Here is a 17,626-nt window from a genome sequence, read left to right as displayed (position 1 = left end):
GCCGCCAAGAATTATGACGCGCACTTTAGCTGGGAGTGGCTTGGAATAAGGCGGAATGTCCTCCCAGCTTTCTGCAGCAGTTCGCAGCAACCCTTTCGAAAGCTCATCAAACTGCTGACTAACTCCCCACCTACACATATTGCACTCTGCCATGGTGCTACTGACACAGTACCAGACACTACACTGATAGGCCTATTGTGACGTTTTTGTACAGCGTGATTTGTGACGTTGTTAAAAACTCTCAGGGATGTTGGAGAAGCGGAAATGTATTCATTTGAGGTAAGTGACACTGGTTCGGAAATGAACGAGTCTGAAGTTATAAGCGTCTGCAGCTCGTGGTCGTGCGGTAGCGTTCTCGCCTCCCACGCCCGGGTTCCGGGGTTCGACTCCCGGCGGGGTCAGGGAATTTCTCTGCCTTGTGAAGACTGGGTGTTGTGTGATGTCCTTAGGTTAGTTAGGTTTAAGTAGTTCTAAGTTCTAGGGGACTGATGACCACAGATGTTAAGTCCCATAGTGCTCAGTCATTTGAACCATTTTTGAAGTTATAAGCGAAAATCGTTCTGATACCTCCGACAGTTGAACACGTGTTGTTGCTAAGAATGTAGGGTAGACAACTTTCAGAAGTGGTAGTAAGCGCCAAAATAAGAAAAAAAGGTCTAGTAAACATGGATTCCAGAATTTATTCCTTGTGACCTTTGAGCACTTGTTCATTTTCGAAAGTATAAAATACATGTCTTCTACTGAACAAGTGCCCATTATCTCTTAAAGTACGCAGTTTAGAGCCCATGTAGACTTTTTTCTTGTTTTAGTTCATACTACCACCACAGAAAGTTGCTTGCCCTACAGTACCAGTACATGTATAACGCCGTCAGATGTGTCAGAACGATTTTCGCTTTCATCTTCGGTGTCGGTCCTTTCCGTACCAGGACATTCACCCTTCTCCATCGTCGCTGCAACAGGTTTATAGCATCATCACGCAGTCAGCCTGGTGGATAACGAAAAAAAACAGCAAGACTCTTTGCTCCTCGGACCCTTGCGTGAATCCGGCACTGAAAACTAAATCACTGGAAGTCTGTTGTTAGGGTACTTGCCTGCTAAGATCATATCATTTCAGTTGGTTTCAGACGTAATTAACATGACAATGCTGCAGCATTGTTCGTTGCCGTGATCGAAGGTCAATTTTCCTTAGTTTCGTAGAGGCTTTCTCGGTAGCTGAACTATTCGCTTGATAAGGAATACCTACTTGCAAATGCAGGTTGAAAATCCGTTATGGAACGGTCTGGAAGGCCTCGCATGCCCAGCAGTTAAAATTCGTTGAATCTGAGAACAGCCGGCCGCTGTGGGCGATCGGTTCTAGGCGCTTGAGTCCGGAACCGCGCTGCTACTACGGTCACAAGTTCGAATTCTGCCTCGGGCATGGATGTGTGTGATGTGCTTAGGTTAATTAGGTTTATGTAGTTCTAAGTCTATAGGACTGATGACCTCAGATGTTAAGTCCCATAGTGCTTGGAGCCTTTTGAATCTGAGAACATTTTGCCTGATTTTGGTACCGACACTGTTTCTAAGCGTTAGCATATCTCTGGAAAATTTCTCTGTTGGATGACGTCATCAAAGCACCTTACAGAATAAACGTCCGCTTTCAGTACCAGTTTTTTCCGACCTGTTTTTGGGGCTGAAGTGTGGCGACACCTTTCTCTGGGGGCAGCAGGGTTTCAACTGCCTCTTGGTTCTCTTCGAGGAAAACAGCAGACCGCCGACTGCTTACAGGTTACTACCTCGGTGAGGCGGGAACTCACACGAGACACGTCTGCTAGAGCGACACATTTGTCGGGAAACCAGCAGGCCGCCTGGACTGTGCGTTTCCTGGTAACTCAGTGTGTCGAGCGCCCGGCGGCAGCGACACCTTGCTGACAGTCCATGCGGTTTATTTCCGTGCTGCACAGTGTTCTGATCCGCCGCCGTAGCATCTGCAGCCAGTAACAAGCCCGAACATTTCTCAGCTGCTTTTTTGAAAGATCTTGCGATGCCCGCTGTAAATTTATTGCCTTCCGTCTGGATCTCCTGTTATGGCGTCGATGCTGTAGAAGTTTTGACGCCGAAAACTTCGGTTTCGTCGTTGACTTTCATCAGAGATCGTTTCGTCTGACGCGAGCGCACGCCACTCACGTTGTTAGGCTATCGTTTTCCTTTCGTTGTGACTGTTCTACGGTGTACCATTGACTTTCCTCGCCGTGAATCTAGCGGCGGCTCTGGTACTGTCAGCTTATTCATTTCTATGTATTGGAATAGCTGAAAACACCCCGCTTCTCTCGTCCTTTATTTTCATTTGCACTCTGATTACTTTCTGTATCACTCGAGAACATTCAAGAATATCTTAAAAATGAAAAAGTAAAAAATCGTTACAACGTTAGGATAATTGCACCCAGAACTTTTGTAAGTACCATTAAATCCCCTTAATTATTCAACAATACGTTAATTTGAAATGAAGTACTCCAATACTCCCTTATTCATCCGCCATATTTTTACCAGGTTGCGTGTGGGACGTCCAATTAGGTAGCGACGCAGGCAGAAAGCTAGCCATTTCACGAGTAAAATAAGGCATGTGTTTGACGCATGAGACCAAAGCAGATCTTCTAGCTTAATACTAGGTACATGATTAAAACATTCGTCTATGTTTATACAGGCCTAAAAAATTTGTGAGCAAATTGAAGTATCGTGAAGCAGTGTGTATGTCTGCCGAATTTCAACAGTTGTATTTTATGATGCTGTATAAACATTGGCAACTGATTAATGAGAAAAAGAAGTTTCATTTAATGTATCTCAGAGTACGTGATGCTATTTCAGCTTTTTCCGTGCTGGTATTCATCGTTGAAATTGGTAAACTCTTGTCTTTTTCTGTCCCCACATAATGCATTTTATGTGTGTGCCCATCTTATAACATTTTCTTATGCTGGCAAAACATGTCATTCTGTACACACTTTTAGGAGCTCTAACCCACAGAAAATCGGAAGAATATCAATACGTAGGTACTCTATTGAAACAGCAGAAAGTAATTCAAAATATATAACTGAATATCCACACGATAATTATAATTTACGGGAATGTGAGCAGCCAAGACTACAGAGCCAAGTGCGAGTCGCCAGTCGGAAGTACGTAAAGTTAGGGTTCCGTATACACGTTAAATCACATCGTGTAACACGAATTGTCACTCAAGAACCATTAAAAGTCTAGAAAATAACGTTTAAAAAAACCTGGATTGAGCAGGATTCGAACTCACGACCTAACAGTGGTGTTCACATACTTTTAGTATCGTGGAGGGGATGTATCATTAAAAAGGTTTTTCTGTAATTTAATTTCGTTCTGTAGGCATTATAAGCAAATAGAAAGAAAAACCAAACGAGCTTTAAACAGTTTCTTCACTTCTTCACTTCGGTTTTTGCACCCAACAGCGGAACAACCATGCATTTCTCTTCACTGTCCTTGATTTTGTAGTTCATATTATAAGTGACTCAGTAAATCACTTTAAATAAAAATTTTGCCTCTAAAGTTGCTGTGAAGTTCTGAAAGTATCGTCATAGATACGATCAACAGAGTGACTGTAAGGTAATTTACGTAAATAGATCTGACAGAGAACAAGCAAAATTCCTTCAATACCTACCGTATTACAACCTGTACATAATTGTACAATGGAATTGGCGTTCGAAGCGTTGAAGAGTATCTATTTATACTCGTACCAAGTCAGCGTCAGTTTGGTAAAAACATGGCGTCCTCGGCTCTTAGCCAATCAGCGACGCTATCACCATTGACCGCTCTCTCCCTCTATATAGGCTCTCTAGGGCCGGTCTCCAGTGTGAAGTCATGTAGTCGGTCGTCACAGAGGCCGCACCTGATAGCGACCATATTACGCTCCCGACGCCCACGAGAGAGACAGGCCGTGGCGCGTTCGTCACCAACACGTGACACTACAGGTCTTATGAGTGCCAGCAAGCCGTCCCCGAAGAAAAGCGAGTAACTATTTCCGACGATTTTAAAAATTCTTGACTGCGTTTTTAAATGCATGCAAGCTCTACATAGCAGGCGACCAAGTTAAGACCTTTAGTGGGTACCTTCCAATTATATACTGATATCACGTGGGTCCTGCAGGGAGCCGAGTGTTCGCGAAGTGTGGCGGACAAGCCGACTAGTGTCACATCATAAGTTCGCTTTGGGGCCGTATTTCTCGTGGGCTCTATTACGCTTCCGCCATACGTCACATCCATCCACCATAGTTATGCTCTGACCCCACAGAGAGGGCTTCGATAACAGTGACTATATCCCGATTCCTCCTGACATCAGAAAAATAGTCCGAAAGGAGCATTCAACCATCAGTCTTGGATAAAAGCGGACGCACAGACCCTCTCGGCCGGTTGTCTGCAGTTGCCGCCAGTTATGCAGCAATCATTGGTCAGTTGTCACACTTCCGCAGTAATCGCACAGTGTGGCAGTATACGCCTAATATCATAAAGTGCGTATTACCAGGAGCTTAGATACTGTCAGTGACTTCAGAGCCACACTGAAACTGCTATTACATTAGTTAGACGGCTAATGGAGTGAGGATTACACCAGTGTTCACAACTTTAACATCAGTACCACAGGTTCTCATCAGCATCACATTAAAGCTTAGTATTCGTACATATTCCTTCAATAAATTATTGTTAATTATTTCTCATCATGTCGATAATATTATTTTTGTTGTAGTTCATTTTTGTTCTGTGGTAAAACAGTTGCCGCGTGCAAGTGCGCCGCCTCAATACAGAAACTATTTTCTGTGGCAGAGGTTCAAATTGCTCTGAGGACTATGGGACTTAACTTCTGAGGTCATCAGTCCCCTAGAACTTAGAACTACTTAAACCTAACTAACCTAAGGACAACACACACATCCATACTCGAGGCAGGATTCGAACCTGCGACCGCAGATGTCACGCGGCTCCAGACTGTAGCGCCTAGAATCGCTCGGCCACTCCGGCCGGCTGTGGCAGAGGATTCGTTTCCTGCTACCTTTATGTTGGACATCAGTCATGCTTTCTTTGAATTCATCTCATAATCTATTAGGATTCGATAGGCTAAACGTCGTCAACGCTACTGCAAATACATATCTCACTTCTTGTGTGGTTGCTGCAATGTAGTTTGTAGAGGAGCCATCTCTCAGTGGTTATCATTTTCCAGTAATCCTTAAACGCTGGCATGCTTCTCTGTGCGTATGACGACTTACATATCCGCCGAATATTTTTTAAAACTGGAATACATGTTTTTCCACGAATTGTATGTGGTAGCATTTCGAGATTAGAGCATTCAGCCATTTTGGGATGCACCAAGTAATATTTGTTATGTTTTGTCTCAGTCTATTCAATTTTCTTCCGTTTTCAAGCTTAACTAGCTTCTCCTTCCTCATATGTCTTACCTCTTCACTGTTCCTTACGTTTTCTTCTCTTCAATTCATCATTGGCAGTATCACCTTTTTTATGTTTCAGCATCCTGTTAAAAGATAAAATATTACCATATCATAACTCCACTTATATGCTGTTCAGTAATTTTGAACAACCTACTTTCATCTAAATCTCTCTGTCCATCACTTTTATTTTCTGTTGATCTACTCTAATCAATTTTCAAAAAGTATACTGATGCACGCATCTTGCATCACTTATGTTTACACTTGTGAGCTCGAACGTTCCCCGAATACAATAAGATTCGGTAATTGAACATCAGAGAACATCTTCGCAGATCCTAGAACATTCTCTAACCATTTAGAAGATTGTGTAATTTTCTGTAACATTCTGCAACATGCTTCGACATTCTCAGATACCATAGAAGGAACATTCTGGCCAGTATCGGCCACTTTGATACTCGATTCACCACCATATCTTTGATCTCAACACTTATAATTCAAAGCCGATCCATTGTTCATGGACGGCGGATGAAGGGCTACCATACCGTACTACTCCCCTGGCCCGACTAAAGGCCGCCCGGCCGCGTGAGGTGTGACCTTGAGCCGCGTCGGCAATGCTGTGTCGTCGTTGAAATGCGTAGCACTGCATCGTGTCGGCCACACAAAGAGCGGATTAAACGCGGCTGCCAATGGACAACCTCCGCGGCCAGCGCCGACTGTCTCAAAATAACAGATTCACCGCGTCGGCCGGCGGCTGTGTACACCTGTAGGCGCACATTTTGCTGTGCCCTCACACTGACAGCGGCGGGAGGCAGGTTGGTCGTATCGACGAGCGTGCGCCGCACACAGTGGAAATGCTGGAAACTGTAAAACGTACGGAACAGGCATTGAAGTACAATATCTTGTACGATACATGTGCTTCAGAGTGTAAGAACGCTTTAAAGAAGGCCGAATCGTGGAAGGATACAGCTGCTGAAATGAAAAAAAAAAATGGCCAACAGTTTTTGCAAAAATCTTAATTATTACACAAGTAACATGTCACATGAAATGCAGTGAAGTGCACTACAGTATTAAGTACTGTAAAAACAATTGGTGTATTTAACATCTTAATGCATCTGGAAGATATACTGCAAGTACGTAGGCAACAACGACATCAAAACTGAAAGCAACACTTACAAAATGTAAATAGAAAGAAATGCCATCTTAGTTGAAATCGGACTTCATATAATCCAATTAAACCAAAACTGCCAGCCGGGGTGGCGAGGGGTTCTAGACGCTAGTCTGGAACCGCGCGACCGCTACGGTCGCAGGTTCGAATCCTGCCTCGGGCATGGATGTTTGTGACGTCCTTAGGTTAGTTAGATTTAAGTAAAGTTCTAGGGGACTGATGACCTCAGATGTTAAGTCCCATAGTGCTCAGAGCCATTTGAACCAAAATTAATTGCCTAGTCTCACGTTGTATTTCTGATGCCGAAACAAATTATTTCCGTGCTTTCTAATTACGCTAATTACGATAACAACTGGAAATGTTGTTCCATACATTTGTTTTATTGAACAGCTTGCAGAAATATCTCCGATCTTATAAGAAATATCTTTGGTACAAAAAACTGTTGTTTGCTTAACATTTGCTGCCATTAAGGAATTTATATACTCGTTAAAGATGAACAATGCCCCAGGCCTGATGGAATCCCTATCAGATACTATATTCAATTTCTGGCTGAATTACACCTCCGTCAGCTTTAATCCATCTTAGATCCCTCCAAGAAAAAACGATGTCTGGTAGTTGGAAGAAAGCGTCTGTCACACCCATCTATCTACAAGAAGGGTTGTGCAAGTGATCCACAAAAATTTCCTCCAATATCCCTTGCATCCAATTGTTATATAATCTTATAGACTAGTTTGGACTCAAATGTAATGGCTTACCTCGAAAAGAATGGCATGTTCCTTGCCAGCCGACATGGATTTCGAAAACATCGCTCATTAGAATACCAGTTCGCACTTTTCGCACATGACGTACTGAAATCCATGCATCAAGGCAGTCATATGTGTGGTGTCACCGCCAGACACCACACTTGCTAGGTGGTAGCTTAAATCGGCCGCGGTCCATTTAGTACATGTCGGACCCGCGTGTCGCCACTGTGTAATCGCAGACCTAGCGCCACCACCAAGGCAGGTCTCGTGATACGAGAGAGCACTCGCCCCAGTTGTACGAGAACCTAGCTACCGCCCAGTTGTACGAGAACCTAGCTACCGACCAGATGTACGAAGCCTTTCTCTCATTAGCCGAGAGACAGAATAGCCTTCAGCTAAGTTAATGGCTACGAACTAGCAAGGCGCCATTAGCCATACAGTGATTGTAATTAAAGTCTCCTGTGTATCGTCAAGATCGATGTACCTCAATGATATTAAAGATAAGTATTAATCAAGCTACGTACTTTTATTCTTAACATTAATTACGTAGCCTGTTCCAGTACTTCACGCCCGTCTGCTTTAGTCTAGCGTGCATTTTCAGCCATCTCAACTTCACGGTGTCGGCCCAGCTACCGACACAACATTGGCGACGAGATAAACGAGTTCTTTCTGATTGCTTACATTTAATTGTGTCATGGCTTCGCCACATTCTCCAGATGTACTGTCCGAATTTTATCGCTTGCAGAATCAGCAGACGCAGGCGTTACTGGATGCCCTTGGACAGCTCGTCCAGGGTCAACGTACCATTCAAACCGATGCGGCCGCCGCCGCTTCTTCGCTACCGCTGCCACTAAACGCTGTTGCACCTCCCTTTCGACCATACGTGGCAGCCGATGAGACCTGGCACGAGTGGTCTCGCCAGTTCAACTTTCATCTAGCAGCCTACAGAATTCAAGGTAAAGAGCGGCAGCCGTTTTTGCTTTCTTGTGTCGGTGTGTCCACATACCGTGTGATAGTGAAATTGTTTCCCCGACGCGACGTAGCAACTCTGTCCTACGAGGAAATTTTGTCTGCATTAGATGCCTATTTCAAAGAAACAGTTAATGTGGTTGCAAAACGGTATACGTTCTTTCGTACAAAACGTACGGCCGGTCAAACTAATAGGGAGTGGGTAGCAACATTGCAAGGACTTACTAGGGACTGTGCCTTTGAATGTGACTGTGGTCTTTCTTATTCAGATACCATGGTGCGTGATGCAATTGCACAGAACGTTTCTGATGTTCGCATACGGGAACAAATTTTGAAACTAGTTAATCCCTCCCTTCAACAAGTGATAGACATATTGGATAGACAGGACACACTTGACTGTGCTCAGGAATCTTTTGAAACTTCGCCAGCCATGTGTAACATTAACCGGCCCGCTGGACGCGTTGCGCGGCCCGGTAACCGGGCCTTGCGCACGTCGACACAGCGGCCGCCGCGTGCTAAGCCAGGTGTGCCGCGCCAGCACACAAATGCAGTGAAATCATGCCCGCGGTGTGCTACTAGACATTCGCGTGAACATTGCCCGTCACGCCAAGCTATTTGCTTTTTCTGCAATAAGAAAGGACATGTTCAAAGTGTTTGCCAGAAAAAGCTCAGATCAGACAATCACAATCATTCCAGGCCCTTTGCTTCGCGCCGGAATCGAACCAACGACACTCAGGCTCGTGGACCTTCGCCTATGGACATTCATATCGTTAATTCCACTTCGTCCAGTGACACTTTCTCTAACAGTGACTGTGATCGTCCCACGAAAACTGTGCGTCGACGTCGCCGGAAATCACGTCACTTAGCAAGTGATTCTGTACCAGTCTGTTCCAATTGCACAAAACAGTCGCTCTTGTCGTCAGCAGGACAATAAACTTTTTGTGGACTTAGACTTTGAAGGCAAAGTGATACCATACCAGCTCGATACCGGAGCTGCAGTTTCATTGCTCAATCACGACACGTACAAACAACTGGGCAAACCTCCGTTGCGTTCCGCAAATGTTAAGCTAACCACATATTCAGGACAGACAATTCCTGTGTTAGGACAGTGCAGCCTTCTTGCGACATACAAGGGACAAACAAAACTTGTGTCATTTTACGTTCTTCATTCTTCTTCTGCAGTGAATTTGTTTGGTCTAGATTTATTTCAGTTGTTTAACATGTCTATTGTAAATCAGGTCCTATCAGTGAATCAGACTGTGCCTACAGACAGTGTTTCTCGGCTGTGTGACGAATTTGCAGACATTTTTGCACCGGGCTTAGGTTGCGCTAAAAACTATGAAGCACATTTAGAACTGAAGGTAAACGCGCAACCGAAATTTTTCAGGGCGCGCAATGTTCCCCACGCATTGCGTGATGAGGTCGCAAGAACGTTACACGATCTCGAATCACAGGGTGTAATTGAACGTGTGCAAGCTTCTCTCTGGGCCTCACCCTTAGTAATTTTGCCAAAACCTTCCGGAAAATTGAGACTTTGCGTGGACTTCAAGGCCACAGTGAATCCACAGCTAGTGACTGCTACTTTTCCGTTGCCCCGCCCGGAAGATCTTTTTGCTAAACTGTGCCCGGGAAAATATTTTTCAAAGTTGGACCTAGCCGATGCGTACTTGCAAATACCGGTGGACGACGAATCCCAGCGCGTATTGGTGGTTAACACGCATCTTGGATTGTACCGCTTCAAAAGACTGCCATTCGGGTGTGCATCCGCCCCTGCCTTGTTTCAGCAATATTTACAAACTATTTGTGCGTCGGTCCCTACTGCAGCAAACTATCTGGACGATATAGTGATCTCCGGACAGACAGAAGAAGATCATCTTGCGAACTTACGAACATTATTTCAGGTCTTGCGGCAAAATGGTCTTCGCTTGAGGAAGGACAAATGTGTGTTTTTTGCTCGTGACTTACCATACCTGGGACATGTCATTAATGCCCAAGGCATACATCCGAGTCCAGAGCACCTCCGTGCCATACAAGAATTGCCTTCCCCTCAAAATGTGAAACAGCTACAGAGTGTGTTGGGTAAAATTAATTATTACAATAAATTTATGCGCAATGCCTCTTCCATTTCAGCTCCGCTTCATCGCTTACGCCGTAAAGGTGTTCCGTTCGTCTGGACGGCGGAATGTGAACGCGCCTTTCGCCAGTTGAAATCGGCGTTGCTTTCTCATACATGCCTTACGCCATTCGATCCCCAGAAACCCCTTTTGTTGATGGTAGATGCATCGGATTTCGGGATCGGTGCTGTGCTTGCGCACAAAGTTGGCTCCCATGATCGCCCTATTGCCTTTGTGTCCAAATTGCTCTCGTCTGCGCAAAGAAATTATTCACAGATAGAGAAAGAAGCTTTGGCTCTCGTGTTTGGTGTTACTAAGTTCCATGATTTCTTGTATGGTCGTCACTTTACCATCATCACAGACCACAAACCTTTGACATCGCTTTTTCATCCGACCAAGCCTGTACCTCCACGTACAGCGCAGAAATTCATTCGCTGGTCTATTTTCCTCTCGCAGTACCGCTACGATATCTTGTATCGGTCCACTGCTAAGCACGGAAACGCCGATGCGTTGTCCCGTTTGCCTGTTGCTGAGGATAAAGCATTCGATTCTTCCGAACTTGCTTGCATGTTCATTGATTCGGAAACCGATGAAGTGGTCGAATCGTTTCCGATTGATTTTCGTCGTGTCGCTACAGCCACAGCTGCTGACCCTGTCCTTGCTACTGTTTTACGTTTTGTTGCTACGCAATGGCCTTTGTCAAAGTCTCGGATCGAGGATCCGTTGGTTCGCCGATTTTTTGCTCACAAGGAGAGACTTTTTGTTCGACGTGGTGTTTTGTTGTTGCGTTCTGATAATGATCAGTCCAGAGTCGTGGTCCCACGTTCGTTACAGTCCTCTGTTTTACGGCTTCTTCACCAAGGACATTGGGGTATAGTGCGAACGAAACAACTTGCTCGTCAGCACTGTACTTGGTTCGGAATCGATGCTGCGATTACGAATATGTGTTCTTCTTGCATGGCGTGTGCCGAACAACAAGCCGCACCGCCGCGGAAAGTCTTTGCGTGGCCAAAAGCCACTTCCCCTTGGCAACGCTTGCACATTAATTTTGCTGGTCCATTCTGGAATGCTCGATGGTTGGTTCTGGTCGACGCCTTCAGTAATTTTCCTTTTGTTGTCCGGATGTCTTCCACGACGTCCTCCGCCACCATCCAAGCGTTGTCTGCTATCTTTTGCATTGAAGGTCTTCCGCAGACTATTGTTTCCGACAATGGCCCACAATTCATGTCCGCAGAATTTCAGTCATTCTGCCAGGCCAATGGTATTCAACATCTGACATCCGCGCCGTTTTCGCCTCAGTCCAACGGTGCCGCTGAACGATTGGTCCGGACTTTCAAGTCACAGATGTTGAAATTGAAAGAGTCGCATTCTCGGGAGGACGCATTGTTGCTCTTTTTGTCTTCGTATCGCTCTCAGCCCCGAGATGGTCGCTCGCCGGCTGAGTTGCTCCACGGTCGTCCTCATCGCACCTTGATGTCTTTGCTGCATCCGCCGCATCAGGTTCCTGTGCAGCGGCAGACTCCTGCTTTTGCTCCAGGCGACGTTGTATTTTATCGCAACTATCGAGGTTCACGGCGTTGGCTCGCAGGGCGCATTCTTCGCTGCCTCGGCCGCGCGATGTATTTGGTTTTGGGGGCCTCTGGTGAGGTGCGTCGGCATCTCAATCAGCTGCGCCTCTGTCGTCGCTCGGGTTCTGCCGCTCCCCGTCTGCTTTCAGCGACGGTGCCGTCCGGTCAGCGCCTTGGGGACCCATCTACTGGCTCGCCTCATCCCCAGGTGTTACCGACGATGCCTTCCATTTTGCCCCATGGCGACGCGCCGCCGCCGCCGCAGCAGCAGCAGCCGCCGCCGCCGCCGCTTGTTCTCCCGCCGGCGCCGCCCGCATTCGACGCTTCGTTGCAGCCGCCAAGCGCCTCCCAGGGTCACGCGCCGCCGATCGCTTCCCGTGACCAGCTGTCCTCCGCCATGGAACTCCCGCCCGCTCCGGACCACATGCCGTCATCGCGCGTCGGCTACCCCGACGCAATGGAGGTTGATCCTTCGGTCACTCCTGTCTCTTTACGGGCGCATACACCGCATGTTGACGTGCACCCTGGACTAGTTTTTCAGGCGTTTCCTAGCTCCCCTCGGACCGAATGGCCGGGTGCGGGTGGCACAGCCTCGCCTGTTGTTAGGCTCCCCACCTCATCGCATACGTCAACATGTGGTCCTCCCCACGGCGGGCGGAAGCCTTATCACACGACCGTTCGCCGATTTGCGGGGGAGGAATGTGGTGTCACCGCCAGACACCACACTTGCTAGGTGGTAGCTTAAATCGGCCGCGGTCCATTTAGTACATGTCGGACCCGCGTGTCGCCACTGTGTAATCGCAGACCTAGCGCCACCACCAAGGCAGGTCTCGTGATACGAGAGAGCACTCGCCCCAGTTGTACGAGAACCTAGCTACCGCCCAGTTGTACGAGAACCTAGCTACCGACCAGATGTACGAAGCCTTTCTCTCATTAGCCGAGAGACAGAATAGCCTTCAGCTAAGTTAATGGCTACGAACTAGCAAGGCGCCATTAGCCATACAGTGATTGTAATTAAAGTCTCCTGTGTATCGTCAAGATCGATGTACCTCAATGATATTAAAGATAAGTATTAATCAAGCTACGTACTTTTATTCTTAACATTAATTACGTAGCCTGTTCCAGTACTTCACGCCCGTCTGCTTTAGTCTAGCGTGCATTTTCAGCCATCTCAACTTCACGGTGTCGGCCCAGCTACCGACACAACAATATGTATGTAGTATTTCTCGATTCCCGAAAAGCGTTTGACTTCGTACCACACATACGCTTTTGTTGTTTGAGACTTTCCCGACGTAGTAACTGCTTCATTGTTGACGGTCGTCGCGTCGGATAATGTTGTGGACGCTGCACAATATTTCAACGAAACAGCTGCTCGTCATCTTCAGGTGTTACCCTACTCGACGCCCGTGAACCAATGAAGCACACCTACGCTTATTATCATAAATGCGATGGTATGGTAATAGAGCGAAATTTGTGACTGGATATTAGATAACTTAAGTTTCCAACCTATCATTCGTATGGAATGTAGCCCTGTTAATATTCCAATGTAAGAAATATATTTCAAGCGCATGACATACATCGTTCTCCATGGTTTCTCTAGGATAAACTATGTTATCGAACCGTAAAACGAAAAAACTATTTTCTTAAAACATTTGCTCTGTGTGATACGAGCACAATATAGCTTTCCAGAGATGTACAGAGACAACTGTTCGCCCGACATGTGAAAATTACAAGTCATTTAGCCACTAACTCTGTAAACAGCACATCTGTCAGGCAAATGTATACATGAGGGGTTGCAGTGCCTCGCAAACACCTGTTGCTAACTTAGTTATGAAGCTGAAGTCTCGATTTTACACCCAAGATGCGACAGGGGGGATGGAGTACATCACATAAATTATAGTTCGTTTAGAGGAATGTGTCACGTTTCATCACACATGAGATGAAAGTCCTCTGATGCAGGAGAGGTTTACCAGGTGTACCGGTATGAAATGAGCGTTAAGATACAAATGTGTCGATAGGCAACATTTCTTGTGAACGAGCCTTAATTTTTGTTGTTTGGTTGGTATGACATCTGTCAAAGATATATAGTATACATTAAGTCATGAAACAAACAACATCATATGTTTTCGTCGTGTTAACAATGTCGAATTTTGTACCAGAAAGTGATGATTTGCGGAAAGCATTAATTTTTTATTTTCATTTGAAACAAAGTGCTGCAGACTCGCCTTGAATGCTTGTCGAGGCATATTGTGATCATGCTCTATCAGAAGCAACATGCAAAAGATGGTTTCAATGGTTCAGAAATAATGATTTTGATGTAAGAAATTAAGAATGTGGAGTACCACCAAAAAAGTTCGAAGACGCCGAATTGCAAGTAATATTGAATGAATATGATACTTTGAGTCAGAAGCAAATGGCAGCAATGCTAAATGTTGCACAACAATTTCTGACCGTTTGAAAGCTGTGGGAAAGATCCAAAAATGTGGAAAATGTGTGCCACATGAATTGAATGAAAGGCAGATGGGAAACCGAAAAACCATTTGTCAAATTTTGCTTCAAAGACATGAAAGAAAATCAATTTTGCATCGAATTGTAACTGGCGATGTAAAATGGATTTATTTTAAGAATACTAAACGGGAAAAATCATGGGTTAATCCGGGACAACCATGAACATCGACTGCAAAACTAGATCGATTCGGCAAGAAGGCAATGCTCTTTGTTTGGTGGTATCAGAAAGGTGTGGTGTATCATGAGCTTCTAAAATCCGGTGAAACTGTGAATATTAATCGCTACAGACAACAAATGACCAATTTCAACTATGCATTGACCGAAAAAAGACCAGAATGGGCCAGAAGATATGGCAGAGTAATTTTTTGACACGACAATGCACTGCACACAAAGTAAAACTGGTTCAGGATACAATCAAAACACTTGGCTGGGAGCTGTTACCCCACCCGCCGTGTTCACCATACTTGGCCCCTTCCGACACGCATTGGCTGAGGAACACTTCGATTTCCACGAAGAAGTTGAAAATTGGGTGTCTGAATGGTTTGCTTCAAAAGAAGAACATTTCTATTGGCGTGGTGTCCACAAATTGCCAGAAAGGTGGTCAAAATATATAAAAAGCAATGGTTAGTACTTTGAATAAAATGTTTTTACTTTTCAATTCAAAATTAGTGTTTCATTTTCACAAAAAAATGCTCATTTCATACCAGTACACCTGGTACAGTTAACGATCACAAGTAGACAGTGCTTTAAATAATATTCAGAACAAGTGGCTGAATGCGAGTCGAACGCAGGCTATGTCATGTGACCGCAGATGCATTTAAGTTTATAGATGGATGGTTCTCTGCCTTCATGAAAAGCGCCAAATACAGTAGTCAACTCTCTTGTATCACTGATACCTCAATAGACATACAGTATAATGCTGCCTCAACGGACAAAAACTGACTGCCTCCCTCATTCCCTTCGCTTCCATCTCGACGTTTTCTCCGATTCCTCTTGCTGCCGCATACTTGCTCGCATGTACAAATTGTTCTGCACCAACCAGAAGATACGCTCAAGTACTTGCTCAGTTTCGTGTCATTTATATTCGGTCAATTTATACCTATTCCCCCATCATTTTTCGCAATTCTACCTATTTTATGTCAGTTCTATCCATGCGATCGTGTAATAACCTCTCGTTCTGTTTTCTAAAACTGGTTTTAAATTTAGTACAGCTGCCAACTCCTAGCCCAAATACACTGATCGGGGGAAGGGGGGGGGGCAGAGTACAGTACAGTACTCGACTGCATCCAGTCACCCACACATTTGTAGAGCGTTTGCTCTGTTTTCCGTATGTCTGTGAATGTGCACGTGTCGCGGATGGTCCCCAGGACCCGCAGTAGAGCCGAGTTAGTGTTTGAGTGTTAACCTGCCGCACGTTATATCTGGACCGATGTTGGGGTGCGGATCCACAATATGGCTTCACGCGTTCCCACATTTCTCTGGAATCGAAACTAATCTTCTCTGATGTCGGCGTCTACCATTCTTTCCATGCTTCTGTAAATAATTCCTGTCAGTATTTCCCAGCCATTACTTATTAAACTGATAGTTCGCTAATATTCATTCTTGTGTGCATCTGCTGTCTTTGGAGTTCGAATTATTACTTTCTTCTTGTTATAAAAGCCTCTTTGGCACCTGCATGTGCTCTCCTGCAGAGACACGTGTGGGGGAACATCGCGATGATATGCCTGTTTTCATCCACCCGTTGGAATTGTCGGTAGTACAAAATTTCAACAAGGATAACAGCATCACCAGACATCGAGCATCAGCTCAGTTTCAGCTTCGAACTGAGAAGAAAATAGTAAGTCTGCAGTTGAACATTAATAAAGGCAATTTAATATAGACACAAAAATGTTTGGCTTTGCTGGAATATTAACGTAGAATCTCCTGGATATATTTCACATACTTGTGTTACATTTCTTTAGTCTGGCTAACACCTGATTCCAATATATCTGTGTGTTTTTGGACACAGAAAATAAGCAAAATCTTATGTGTAGATCCACAGTTGAGCCACATATCATACTGCTTCCACACAGAACCTGCAACTCCATTACATTACAAAGTTAGGCGGCGTGCTGAATAGCTTCCACAAGTAATGCACACACTCGTGTGTTTCCTGGAAGTGCTTTATCAATATTGTACAGTTACACTTTACACAGTTCTGTAGACTCATTTAATAGTTTTGTGAGCAAACAGTGTACAGTATGAATAATATAGCCTTAATGTAACTACAAACCAGTTTGTTACACTGGACTAGAAACAGTTCAGTATTTTCTGTGTTAGTACAATCACACTTACCATTTTGCTTTGAAAGCAAAAATGTGTTCAGAATCCTTTAAGGAACCCTTTCTGAGCTAGTGTTTTATTTTCGCACTTACTTCTGGTAAAAAAGTTCAATTTGTGACCAACACCAGTGGCTTTGTGTGTGAGAATTAAACACTCTTGGGCACTAAACTCAGACCCACAATAATCATCCTTTAGAGGATGAACGGTAATTTCTCTTATCGCTACACTGTGTAATACATTACAAATAGGAATTTGCATTTTACATCGTTAACATCACAGAAGTTAAGTCCCATAGTGCTCAGAGCCATTTTTGTGGCAGACAATATATAGTGTGCGGACGTGTTCAAGGAAAAAGAGAAGGTGGGGGAAGGGGATGAGGTCGTAGAGGATGCGCGTGGGGGACGGAAGGCGGATGTGGAAGGCGAGGTGGAGTGCATGGCGTTCGAAGATTTGGAGGGCTTTATAGAACCAGGGAGGGGCGGAAATCAAAGCTACGCTGGCATAATAGAGGATGGGGCGGATCTTTATCTTGTAGGTGTGAATGATGGTGGAAGGGTGCAGACGCCACGTCCAGCTGGACAGGAGTTTCAGGAGGCGGAATCTGTTGTGAGCTTTGTGTTGGATGGTAAGGAGATGGGGAGTCCAGGTGAGGTGGCGGTCGCGGGTGAGGCCAAGGTATTTGAGGGTAGGAGTGAGGTGGATAGGATGGCCATAAATGGTGAGGTAGATATCATGGAGACGGATGATCGCCTGCTCGCTGAGCGAGAGGCAGGCGCTTAAATACATGATAGGGTGCGTCGCTATTGGCC

Source organism: Schistocerca serialis, chromosome 1, assembly GCF_023864345.2.
Source record: "Schistocerca serialis cubense isolate TAMUIC-IGC-003099 chromosome 1, iqSchSeri2.2, whole genome shotgun sequence".
In the NCBI taxonomy this organism is placed as follows: domain Eukaryota; kingdom Metazoa; phylum Arthropoda; class Insecta; order Orthoptera; family Acrididae; genus Schistocerca; species Schistocerca serialis.
This window is presented reverse-complemented; position numbering follows the sequence as displayed.